At 42.9% G+C, this 13734-nt stretch overlaps 1 protein-coding gene across 3 annotated transcripts in view; it reads left to right on the top strand.

Annotated features, from left to right (window-relative positions):
- Positions 1-13734, top strand: part of Mctp1 (multiple C2 and transmembrane domain containing 1) — a 587757-nt gene that overhangs the window by 42629 nt on the left and 531394 nt on the right. The window lies entirely within an intron of this gene.

Here is a 13734-nt window from a genome sequence, read left to right as displayed (position 1 = left end):
GAGGTGTCTGTGCTCCTTACATCTGATACTCAGTTTGTATTTTTTATTTTCTCTGCATATTTTCACTCGGTGAGAGACAGTGGTTGAGAGTTTCCTTTTTTGGTAAGGATGCAACTTCCTAGCCTTTCAGATCGCTTTGGTTTGTAGAGATGCACTTTAAGCCTTCCCAGAAAGGGACGTGATTCATTTCTATATGGTAGCATGTGGGTGTGTGATGACTGTTGCTGCCAGGGAGGCATAGACTCTAATGTGCTGTCTAAGTGGAACTGTATAGCTACGAAAACAGAAGGATTTCCATTTTGTTCAGAATTTAAAGTGAGGGAGAGTAGTAGATGTTGGTGAGGACTTTGTGTTAAAGGGAGAGTTCTGAACACATTAAAATGCACACGTCATGAACTTGCTTCTTGTCTGATGTGAGAATGCTGTATTTTTGATATGCTCTAGAATATTGCCTTGGAGTTATTCTCAGAGGGGTTGTAGAACAGGCTAGATAGGGAAAGATCACCTAGACTCATGTTTAAAACTTCCTACCTTGTGCTTTCATAGAACTCTCTAGTCCTCTGTGTTCCTCAGACTGCTGTAGTGTCGGGAAACAAGGAAGTGAGTTGCACAGTTATCTGCCTCTACAGGCTTCTTGATGCTCTAAAAATAACGCTATTATCCTCAGTTTGGAGACCAAGGCAGAAAGGCTGAGTTGTGAACACCACCGTTCTGCAGCGGGGAGCCTTCCTTCCTGGCATGGCAAGGCTGATGCCAACACTTTAGGCACACTTTCTGTAGTTACAGTACTTATTAAATTTGAAGGCTGGTAATAAACAGAAGATAGTTGGCTAATTAAAAGAAGTTTCAGGTACTGTTAGAACCAGATGTCATGATTCCTGCTAGTGCACGGACGGAACAGCAGGCTATATTAATACAAACTTAATGATGTTTACCAGAATAGGTAAGTTAAAAACTGGAGGGGGATGCTATTACATTTACAGTTCTCCCATGGGGTATGATCATAAAGCTGTCCACATTTTACATTTTATAATTGTCTAAGTGTCCACCTTTTTGTATGCTGTTGGTATTGAATCCAGGCCCTTGCATATGCTAGGTAGGTGTCAAACCATTGTGTTCCATCCCCAGACCTTGAATGTTACTTGTACATGTAGCTAAAGGCTATACATAAAATTTGAATGTCGAATTCCAAAAAATTTAAGAGAAAGAGGAATAGGTGACAAGTAGGACACATCTTGGAGATGACATTTTCAGCAGCAATTTTCTGAAGAACATCATATGCTCTCGACAAGCATGATTATAAAGTTATAAAAGTTACAGAGAAAGAAATGTACACAGTAAAGGAAGACAACAGCTGAGATGATAAAAAGTCTCAGAGGACAGAATCTCCTTGGAACAATGCCCAGTAGTAAAAGTACCAGCGAACACTCCCCTCAGTTGAGCCAACCTGTCAGCAGTAGCAGACCTGAGCCGAGCATCCTTGCAGCATGCCTGCCACAGGAAAACGTGGGAGAAAATACTTAAGGTCGTTTTTAAAGTGAAAGAGGCCAAAGATTTTACATGAACACAGCTGACAAAGATTCAAGGCTATTTTTACAGTCCACTAGACTGCTTGCTGTGGCAAAAGTCAAGCTCAGCCATAGCTTGGTTTCATGCGCGTTTTAGATCTTGGTTCTGCCACACCGACACGGAGGGGAGCAAAGGCTCTGCCGGGGCGTGTGAAGGAGGACTCTTGTCATAGTGTTTCTGTGGCTGTGATAAAACCCCCTGACCAAAGTCGGTGTAGGTGAGAAAGGGTTGCTTCAGTGCTTCACTGCGGGCATCTCATAGCAGGAACCACGGGCAGCAAATCATGTCACACCCGCAGTCAAGAGAGAAATAAAGGCGTGCATGTATAGTACGCTACCTTTCTCTACTCTTACTTAATTTCCAGGCTGAACCTCTGGAATGGTACCACTCACTTGCAGCCCGGGTCTTCCCACATCAATTAAGGAGCTCTAGATAGTCCACACGGGCACGCCTATAGACCAGCCTAATCCGGATAGTTTCTCGCTGGGGCTCTTTTTACAGGTGATTCAAAACTGTGTCAAGTTGGCAATTATCCGTCATAGTTTCGAACTCTCTTTGGGCTTTGGGAAAGTTTTCTTTCATCTTGGAAGATGACCGGAACTTCGGCAGTAAAGAAGGTGTGGTGACAGAGAAGAGGGTCAACTTCAGATGGTACAGAGTGGTGCAGGATGTAGCTGGGACTTTAGGTGGGGAGACTGCAGAGGAACTGGGTCATGGTTAGGCTTCTGTTCTGAGGAGATTTATGGAGGTGTGGTTGCTCAGCCTGCATCATTTGGTGGTGATCTGGGTGGCAGCAGTGTAGATGTCGCATAAAACAGTAGAGTATCTAGAAGCTACAGGAGTAGTGAAGAAACAAGGAGACTGGAACTGTTTCAAAGTTAGTAATATTGATGATGATTGGATTCCAAGGGAGAAAGGGAGTGCAAGTCATCGCTAAGGTTCCTGGAGTGAACTGGGGGGGACGGGGCAATTAGATGCAAGAGGGCTTGTGGTAAAGTGAAATGCTGTTCAGCTTTGTGCTACTGAGTTTTCAAAGGGATTGGGCTAGAAGCATGTAGCTAGTGAGCTGGACCTATGTCAGGCATGCTCAGGCAGCCCTGGGGGAGAATAGACGGAGATAAAATGATGGCGCTGGGGGAAATGGCAGAGAACTGTCACAGAGTTAGGAGGTGAGCATGCACTGGGGGAGGTGGCGTGGGGAAAGCATGCTAAGGAACATGAGAATGCTAGGGGAATGATTTTAAGCTGTAGGAAATTTTAAACATGAGTCTAGGTGATCTCTTCCTATCTGGCCTGCTCTACAACCCTCTGAGGATAATCCCAAGGTAACATTCTAGAGCATATAAAAAATACAGCATTCTCACATCAGACAAGAAGCAAGTTCATGACGTGTGCATTTTATTTTTTATTTTATTTTTTTAATTAATTTATTCTTGTTACATCTCAATGGTTATCCCATCCCTTGTATCCTCCCATTCTTCCCTCCCTCCCATTTTCCCCTTATTCCCCTACCCTATGACTGTTCCTGAGGGGGATTACATCCCCCTGTATATGCTCATAGGGTATCCAGTCTCTTCTTGGTAGCTTGCTATCCTTCCTCTGAGTGTCACCAGGTCTCCCCCTCCAGGGGACATGGTCAAATATGAGGCACCAGCGTACGTGTGAAAGTCATACCCCACTCTCCACTCAACTGTGGATAATGTACTGCCCATTGGCTAGATCTGGGTAGGGGTTTAAAGTTTACTGCCTGTACTGTCCTTGGCTGGTGCCTTAGTTTGAGCAGGACCCCTGGGCCCAAATCTGCCTATCATAATGTTCTTCTTGTAGGTTTCTAGGACACTCTGGATCCTTCTACTTTGCCATTCTCCCATGCTTCTCTCATCTAGAGTCCCAATAGGATGTCCTCCCCCTCTATCCCAGTTTCCTGGTAAGTGAAGGCTTTTGTGGGACATGCCCCTTGGGCTAGTATGCAAATATAAGTGAGTATATACCATTTGAGTCTTTCTGCTTCTGGGTTAACTCACTCATGATCATTTCTAGCTCAATCCATTTGTCCACAGATTTTGGAAATTCCTTGTTTTTAATAGCTGAGTAGTATTCCATGGTGTATATGTACCACAGTTTCTTTATCCATTCTTCCCCTGAGGGACACCTAGGTTGTTTCCATGATCTGGCTATTATGAATAAGGCTGCTATGAACATGGTGGAGCAAACTTTTTTGTTGTGTGCTGGAGCATCTTCTGGGTATATTCCAAGGAGTGGAATAGCTGGGCCTTGAGGAAGTCCTACTTCCAGTTTTCTGAGATAGCACCAGATAGATTTCCAAAGTGGCTGTACTAGTTTGCATTCCCACCAGCAATGAAGGAGTGTTCCTCTCTCTCCACATCCTCGCCAGCATGTGGTGTCACTTAAATTTTTGATCTTAGCCATTCTGATGGGTGTAAGATGGAATCTCAGAGTTGTTTTGATTTGCATTTCCCTGATGACTAAGGAGGTTGAGCATTTCTTTAAGTGTTTCTCAGCCATTTGATATTCCTCTGTTGAGAATTCTCTGTTTAGTTCCAAGCCCCATTTCTCAATTGGGTTATTTGGTTTGGTGGTGTTTACCTTCTTGAATTCTTTATATATTTTGGATATTAGACCTTTGTCAGATGTAGGGTTGGTGAAGATTTTTTCCCAGTCTGTAGGCTATTGCTTTGTAGTCTTGACAGTGTCTCTTGCCTTACAGAAGATTCTCAGCCTCAGGAGGTCCTATTTATTAAATGTTGACATTAAGGCCTGGGCCGTTGGTGTTCTGTTCAGGAAGTTGTCTCCTGTGCCAATATGTTCCAGGCTCTTTTCCATTTTTTCCTCTAAGTGACTTAGTGTCTCTGGTTTTATGTTGAGGTCTTTAATCCACTTGGATATGAGTTTTGTGTAAGGTGACAAACATGGGTCCAGTTGCATTTTTTTACACATAGACCTCCAGTTAGACTAGCACCATTTGTTGAAGATGCTATCCTTTTTCCATTGAATGGATTTGGCTTCTTTGACAAAAATCAAGTGACCATATGTGTGTGGATTCATATCCGGGTCTTTGATTCAATTCCACTGATCAACCAGCCTGTTGCTGTGCTAGTACCATGCTGTTTTAATTACTATTGCTTTATAGTACAGTTTGAGATCAGGTATGGAGATTCCTCTGGAGCACCTTTTATTGTACAAGATTGTTTTAGTTGCTCTGGGTTTTTTGTTTTTCCATATGAAGTTCAGAATTGAACTTTCAATGTCTTTAAAATATTGTGTAAGGATTTTGATAGGGATTGCATTGAATCTGTAGATTGCTTTTGGTAGGATGGCCATTTTTACTATGTTAATTCTCCCAATCCATGAGCAAGGAAGATCATTCCATCTTCTCAGGTCATCTTCAATCTCTTTCTTCAGAGTTTTAAAATTTTTTTTCAAACAAGTCCTTCACTTGCTTAATTAGAGTAACTCCTAGATATTTTATATTGCTTGTGGCTAATGTGAAGGGTGTGGTTTTCTTAATTTCTTCCTCTGCAAGCTTGTCATTTGTGTATAGGAAGGCTACAAACTTTTTTGAGTTAATTTTGTATCCAGCTAATTTCCTGAAGGTGTTTATCAGCTGTAGGAGTTCTCCAGTGGAATTTTGAGGGTCACTTATGTACACTATCATATCATCTGCAAATAGGGATAATTTGACTTCCTCCTTTCCCATTTGGATACCCTTGATCTCCTTTTGTTGTCTTATTGCTCTGGCTAGAACTTCGAGTACTATATTGAAGAGATATGGAGAGAGTGGGCACCCTTGCCTTGTTCCCGATTTTAGAGGAATTTCCTTGAGTATCTCACCATTTACTTTGACTTTGACTATTGGCTTGCTGTATATAGCCTTTATTATGTTGAGGAAAGTACCTTGTATCCCCATCTCTCTAAAACTTTAAACATGAGTGGGTGTTGGATTTTATCAAATGCTTTCTCTGCATCTAAAGAGATGATCATGTGATTTTTTTATTTTCAGTTTGTTTATATGGTGGATTACATTGATGGATTTCCGTATATTAAACCATTCCTGCATGCCTGGAATGAAGCCTACTTGGTCATGATGAATGATATCTTTGATGTGTTCCTGTATTCGTTTTGCAAGTATTTTATTTAGTATTTTTGCATTGATGTTCATAAGAGGAATTGGCCTGAAATTCTCTTTCTTTGTTGAGTCTTTGTGAGGTTCAGGTATCAATGTGACTATGGCCTCATAGAATGAATTTGGTAATTTTCCATCCATTTCTATCTTTTGGAGTAGCTTGAATAGTATCGGTATTAGCTCGCCCTTGAAGGTCTGGTAGAATTCTGCACTGAAACCATCTGGCCCTGGGCTTTTTTTGGTTTGGAGACTATCAATGATTGCTTCTATTTCTGTAGGGGAAATGAGACTATTTAGCTTGTTTATCTGTTCTTCACTCAACTTTGGCAAGTGAAATTGATCAAGAAAATCGTCCATTTCCCTTAGATTTTCAAACGTTGTGGCATATATGCCTTCAAAGTAGGATCTTATGATTCTTTGTATTTCTTCATTGTCTGTTGTTATGTCTCCCTTTTCATTTCTGATTTTGTTGATTTCAATACTGTCTCTCTGCCTTTTAGTTAGTTTGGCTAACAGTCTGTCTATCTTGTTGATTTTCTCAAAGGACCAGCTCTTAGTTTTGTTGATTCTTTGGACTGTTTTTTTAGTTTCTAATTTGTTAATTTCAGCCCTGAGTTTGATTATTTCCAGACGTCTACTCCTTTTGGGTGTTTCCGCTTCTTTTTTTTCTAGGGCTTCCAGTTGTGTCGTTAAGATGCTTATGTGTGATGTTTCCAATTTCTTTTTAAAGGCACTTAGTGCTATGAATTTTCCTTTTAGCACTGCTTTCAATGTATCCCACAAATTTGGATATGCTGTTCCTACATTTTCATTGAATTTCAGAAACTCCTTGATTTCTTTCTTTATTTCTTCTCTGACCCAGGTGTCATTTAGCAGAGAGTTGTTTAGTTTCCACGTACGTGTAGGCTTTTTGTTATTTCTGTTGTTGTTGAATTGCAGCCTAAGAGCATGGTGATCTGATAGGATACAAGGTCTTATTTCAATCCTCTTGTATCTATTGAGGCTTGCTTTGTGACCTCTGATGTGATCAATTTTGGAGAAGGTTCCATGGGGTGCATAGAAGAAGGTATATTCTTTCTTGTTTGGGTGAAAGGTTCTATAGATATCTGTTAGATCCATTTGACCCATGGCATTGGTTAATGATGTTATTTCTCGGCTTAGTTTCTGTTTCAATGACTTATCCTTCAGTGAGAGTGGGGTGTTGAAGTCTCCCACTATTATTGTGTGGGGATCGATGTGTGGTTTAAGCTTTTTTTAGGAGATCTTTTACAAATGTGGGTGCCCTTGTATTGGGAGCATAGATGTTCAGAATTGTGATGTCATCTTGGTTGACTTTACCTCTGATGAGTATGAAGTGTCCTTCTGCAACCCTTTTGATTAATTTTGGCTGAAAGTCTATTTTGTTCGATATTAAAATGGCTACGCCTGCTTCCTTCTTGTGACCATTTATTTGGAATATTTTTTCCAACCTTTTACCCTAAGGTAATGCCTATAGTTATGGGTGAGATGTGTTTCTTGAATGCAGAAGAATGTTGGATCTTGTTTATGCACCCATTCTGTTAGTCTGTGTCTTTTTATTGGAGAATTGAGACCATTGATGTTGAGAGTTATTAATGACCAGTGACTGTTAAGAGTCTTAATTTTGATGTTGTTTCCAGTCAAGCATTTGTGTAGTTGTGGTTTTGCCATGGGATAGTTATCTATTTCCTGAGTAGTTTTGGTTGTAGCTTGACCCTTTGAGATGGAGTTTTCCTTCTGTAAAGCTGGATTTGTGGATAGGTACTGTTTGAATTTGTTTTTGTCATGGAATATTTTGTTTTCTCCATCAATGGTTATTGATAGTTTTGCTGGGTAAAGTAGTCTGGCCTGGCATCTGTGGTCTCTTAGGGTTTGCAGGATCTCTGTCCAGGCCCTTCTGGCTTTTATGGTCTCTGCTGAGAAGTCAGGTGTAGTTCTGGTAGGTTTTCCATTAAATGTTATTTGGCCCTTTTCCCTTGCAGCTTTTAATATTTTTTCTTTGTTCTGTATGTTTTGTGTTTTGATTATTATGTGATGGGCAGTTTTTCTTTTCTGGTCAATTCTATTTGGTGTTCTGTAGGCCTCTTGTATGTTTATAGGCATCTGTTTCTTTAGATTGGGGAAATTTTCTTCTATGATTTTGTTGAGAATAGTTTCTGGGCCTTGGAGTCTGATATCTTCTCTTGCTTCAATGCCTATTATCCTCAGATTTCTTCTTTTCATGGTGTCCTTGATTTCTTGGATGTTTTGTGTCAGGAGTTTTTCAGATTTGGCATTTTCTTTAATGGTTGCTTCAAGATTTGTGATTGTATCTTCTAGACCTGAGATTTGTTCTTCCATCTCTTGGATTCTGTTAGAAAAGCTCACCTCTGTGTTGCTCGCCTTCTTCTCTGAGGTCTCACGTTCTTGTTTTTCTTCTGTCTCTGTGTTTATCATTGAATCCATTTTCATCTTCAGATCTTGAACTGATTTTTTGATTTCTTTCATCTGATTGTTTGTATATTCCTGAGTTTCTTCCATTGCATCTTTATAGGTCTTCAGAACTTGAACCGTTTTGTTTGTTTCTTTCAACTGGTTGTTTGCATTTTCCTGAAATTTTTCCAGTTCCACTCTATGTGCTTCTTTTATGTCTCTCACCTGTTTGGCTGTGTCTTCCTGAATTTGATTATGAATTTTGTTTGTTTCCTCCATTATCTTCCTCATTACTAAGGATTTGAGATCATTTTCTTGTATTTCCATTGTATTTGAGCTCTCTGGGCTGTTTTCTTTTGGGATAGCTGGAAACAGGAGATACCATGTTGTTTTGTTTTGTTTTGTTTTGTTTTGTTTGTTTTGCGTATGCTTTTATGTTGTCCTTTAGACATCTTGCAGTCTGTGTTTTGGTTGGGTAGCTTCCAGATTTGGGTGGAGGGAGTCTGATAATAGATTCACTTGTTTTCTCATGATTTCCCTAGGCTGGGAGCTCTGATGTTTCACTGGTGTGGATGGCAGGAGGCTAGCCCTGTCGTTTTGGACTCTCACAGTCAGTGATCCTCAGCTCCCCTGTATTGTGGGTCCTGCAATCGTTCTGGATCGCTGAATGAGCATTGGGTCAGGCCAAGGTATCCACAGCCTTCTGGGTCCCCTGCCAAGTCCAGCCATTGACACCTGCCCCGAACCACGTGTTGAGCTCAGCTAGATTCTCAGTGCCTGAACCGTCTGCCAAGCTCAGCTACGGACTCTGGGCCCAATCCACGCACTGAGCTCCCCTAAGGACTCTGGCCCCAAAATGCACACAGAGTGTAGCCAGAATTTTTGGGCTGGGACTTCACACCAAACTCAGCTAGGGGCTTTTGTCCCAAAGTGTGTGCTGTGGTCAGTTATAGACTCAGGGCCCGAATCGTCCACCAAGCTCAGCCAGGAATTCTGGATTCAAACTGCGCACTGTGTCCAACCAGAGTCTTAGAGCCGGTACTGTGCCAAAAGCTCAGCTAGAGTTGTCGCGACCCTTCTGACCAGTGGAAAATAAGGACGCGACCCGAACCTTCTTCTCCAGGCAGTTTATTCAGGAACCTTTTCAGCAAGCTTCTTCTTTTCCTTCCTCCTTCCCCTTTCTCCCTTTCCTTCTTCCCCAACACCCCAGCGCCCCTTTATATCCTCTGCCTCACCCAATCAGCAGCCCTTACGTCGGTAGCTCCAATTGGTTCCCAACAAGGCGGGATGCATACTTCAGAGCAAAGCACGGCCCACAACCCAAATAAGGACTTGTTTACCAGGAGCAGAATTGCAAGTCATTTTGCCTGGCCGGTTGCCAGGCGCCATCTTAGTGAGGGCAATAGCTTCAGCTTCCCACATAGTGTGTCTGGGCCCAAACTGTCTGCCAAGCACAGTTAGGGACTCTGGCCCCAAACTGCCCACCGAGCTCCACCCGAGTCTCCGGTGTGGAATTGTGCACTGAGCTCAGCCAGGGTCTCTGGACCTACACTGCACGCTGAATTCAGCCTGGGACTCCGGGCCTAAACTGTGTGGAGAGTCCAGCCAGAGTCTTAGGGCTGCCGAGCCTGTGTGCAATGCTCAGCTAGAGTCTCTGGGCACAAACTGCCTGGCAAGTCCAGCTAGGGACTCGGGGCCGAATCTGCGTTCTGATCTCAGCCTGCGTCAGTGCCCCAGAACTGCTCACTGAGCTGAGCTAGTGCCTCGGGTGGAGCTGAGCGCTACGCCTAGCCTGCATCACAGTAGGGGAGCTGCCGCTGAGCTGAGTTAGCTCCTCAGGTGGAACTGAGTTCTCCGCCCAGCCTGTGTCACAGCAGGGGAGCTGTGGCTGAGCTGAGCTAGTGCCTCAGGCATAATTGCTTGCTGAGCTGAGCCAGCATCTCCACGGCACTTTGCACTGAGCTGAACCCGGGACTCTGGGGCTGAACTGTCTGCCGAGTCTAGTTTGGGTCTCAAAGCACCACGCAACCCAAATCCTGGCCAGAGTCCCCTCTCCTGCAGCAACTCCCACTGGCCACCACACCAATCGCTTCCACCGGAATGCTCTGAGCTGCAAACTTCAGCCACCATCACTGCTGACCCTGGTGCTGCTGGTGCCGCTGCTGCTGCTGCTGCCTCTGCCTCTGCTGCTCCGATCCAAGAAAATCCATGCTCCTCCCATGTGCAGGGGCACGCAGGTCCTCTGCACCCTGGTCCCTCTGAACCGTGGAGCACTCCTGCTGCCATGGTGTGGGGACCTCAGCCTTCCTGGCTCAGAAATCTGTGCAATTCCCTGAATTGTTCACTGGAGTTTCCAAACACAGTCACACTGCTCGCCGCCATCTTGGATCTCCAATGTGTGCATTTTAATTTGCTCAGAACTCTCCCTTTAACGCGAAGTCCTTACCAACGTCTATAGCAGTCCACAGACAGCTGGGCTTCTTGAGAAACAAAGGAATTTAAACACATGGACAAAGGCATGAAGACTGGCCTTTTCTGGTGTCTAAAGAGCTGCTTGTGGCACAGGAAGAGGCAGCACAATGGACCTGGAAGCTAGGGATGTGCTTTGAGGAGGCTGGGGGACCTGCAGTGAGTGTGGGAGTGTACAGAGAATAGGGTGTAAGATCATAGAGACCGTATTAATCTGAGCTGGGGCAAAGGAATGACAGATTGTACTGGCAACACTCTGGCTTCTGTGCTGGGATTTGCTGGGGATGGGACAATGATGTAAGCAACAGACCCAATGAAGAGTGTTCAGCAGTTCAGGAGCTTCCAGCCTTCTTTCCTGCTAGTCACGAGCTTATGGCACAAGTGGCTTCATATCAACTCAATCCAATGTGCTGTGCCCTGCCTTCCCATGTGCTCCTTCCTAGATAGTTCTTCCTTTTTCAGATTGGTTATAAACACCACATTCTCTACAAAATAGGTCTTTCCTGATCACTTTTCAGTCTCCATTACCTCCTCACTCTTATAAAATTTCAAGGCTTCAATGGTTTTCCTTCCTTGTATCTCTTTGTGAAGGCATGAAACAATACTGTCAGGAATCTTACTTGAAGAAGGCAGAATGTAAGAAGAAGAATCATAGAACAATTTAAACCCAACTGCTAGTCTCTGGATGATGGTTCAGTCTTTACTGCAGACGTCTGGAAAGGTCTGCTGTTTTTAATGTTTGTTTCTCACAATTTCTATTATGTACACACTGAGATCTGTAGTCACCAGTCATATTTTAGGGTACTGCATTTAGCTAAACTCCATATTAAAATCTATAAATGTGGAAAAATAAATGGTCCTTAAAGAACAGTGAGTAAGTGTGAGAAGATTTTCTAGTTTCCATCTGTTTTTAGCTCTCCAGGGTGCCTGGATATTCATCATAACATTTTCATAATTTTACCACTGGAGGGCTCAATGGGCTTTCAAATGTCTCTTTTCAGGACCAAGTTTTACATTTATACAAGCGAGGCACTTTGAGACCAAGATGTTTTTCCTCCTTTGAGAAACATGTGTGAGGATATGTTGAGATGCACAAGTGAATGGTTACCACAGACACAGCCCTATTCCTGAATGCCCTCAAAGACGTAAACTTCTGTCACTGATGCGTGTTAACTGAAGTCACCTAAAGCAGTGCTTTTCTCCCTGAGACTACAAAGGGATTATGGTTGATGATCAAGGCTTTCCCTCCGATGTGATGTGCCTATATGTGCTGGAGTGTGTGTGCCTTCTGGTAATAGTATGGTAGAACAGTTCATTAACCAGGGTTGAGAGATCTGAAATAGCCCAGGGTGTGGTTAAGGTAGTTGGAATTATGTGGCAATATTCTTGGGGAGTTCCGAGCAAACACCTACTCAACCCAGATAGGCAACTAATGACAGATCAAAGTACAGATCAAAGTCCAACTTGGTAAAGCAATGAGTTTTATTGGGGTTGCTTACACTTACAAGCTTTGGATGAGAGGTAGCTTACAGGAGCAGCAAAGACAGGTGCAATGCCAAAGCCCACCCCAGCATGGAGACTGCTCAGAAATCTAGGAACCTGGAGCATGCTGCACAGCCTGCAGGCAGCTCAACAAAAGAGGCTCAGCCCTGGTCAAAAATAGTTCATGGTTTATGTAGCACAAGTCATTGTCATGATCTTGTGATGGTCTTAGGGTGGTCTTTTTAACTCTGCCCCAAAGGAGGTTTTTCCCAGAGCTACTCATGTTTTAAAGATGTTGGCATTTACAGGTTTCTATTAAGATAATTTTAAAAGACCTGTTGTCTAACTTGATATACAAAATTAAAAATCAATGAATCAGTTTTACTCTGTGGTCTTAGCTAAGGGGCAGTTTCTTATTATGTTTTCTTATCCTCATGTAACCTAATACTTCCTAAGTAAGGTTATTAATCATATTTAATAAATATGAAAGCTCGCTGTTTTACTTTTGCTCTTTAATGATGGAAATGGTTATTCTTCACCATGTTCTCTTTCCATGATGACTATCTTTCCTCGGGTCCAAAGCCATGGCCAATCGGTTGTGGTTCAGAAGTTTCAAAACAATGAGCCAAAACAAACCTTCTCCTTTTTCAAGTTAACTATCTCAGTTATTTTATGATAGTCACTGTACTGGCTGATTTTATGTCATCTTGACACAAGCTAGATTGTCATGGAGGAGGAAGCCTCAATTGAGAAAATGCCTCCCTAAGATAGGACTGCAGCTAAGCCTGTAGGGCATTTCTTAATTAATGATTCATGGGAGAAAGATCCAGCCCATTGTGGGTGGTTCCATCCTTAGGCTGGTGGTCCTGGGTCTTATAAGAAATTGGTGGGCGTGGTGGCACACACCTTTAATCCCAGCACTCGGGAGGCAGACGCAGGTGGATCCCTGTGAGTTTGAGGCCAGCCTGGTCTACAAAGTGAGTTCAGGATAGCCAAAGCTACACAGAGAAACCCTGTCTCAAAAAACCAAAAATAAAATAAAACAAAATAAAGAAATCAGGCTGAGCAAGCCATGAGGAGCAAGCCCGTAAGCAGCACCCCTCCATGGCCTCTGCACCAGTGCCTGTTTCCAGTTCCTGCCCTGCTTGGGTTTCTGTCCTGACTTCCTTTGAGAATAAGTTGTTATATACATCTGTGAGTGAAATCAACCCTTTCCTCTTCTAGTTGCTTTTGCTCATGATATTTCATCACAGCAACAGGAACCATAACTGCCATCCTTATGTTAAAAACAACTATCAAGAGTGAGTATAGAAGTAGTGTGAGGATGGATGGGAGTCATATAGATGATCGTCAGGGGAACAGTGTCCACAAACAGCTCCAGGATTTCTGTCACATGCTCTGCTCTAGAATATAATAGTACTCTTTTTCCTGGACATGTTATATGTGTTTTGGGCCAAGATCTTGAAGGATGGTACAGTAGCATCAATTAAGCAAAAGCAATTCAGATATAAGTGACAGAGTTATCTCATCTGCATTAAGTTCCATGATGTTTAGGAGTCGCTGGGGGGATAACATCAAAGTGTTATGTTTCTGAAGCATATGGGGAAATGCCATTGGCTCTGTTGTCAAAGTATAAAACC

Source organism: Acomys russatus, chromosome 30, assembly GCF_903995435.1.
Source record: "Acomys russatus chromosome 30, mAcoRus1.1, whole genome shotgun sequence".
In the NCBI taxonomy this organism is placed as follows: domain Eukaryota; kingdom Metazoa; phylum Chordata; class Mammalia; order Rodentia; family Muridae; genus Acomys; species Acomys russatus.
The sequence above is the reverse complement of the archived record's forward strand: the minus strand, read 5'-3'. Positions and strand labels throughout refer to the sequence as shown.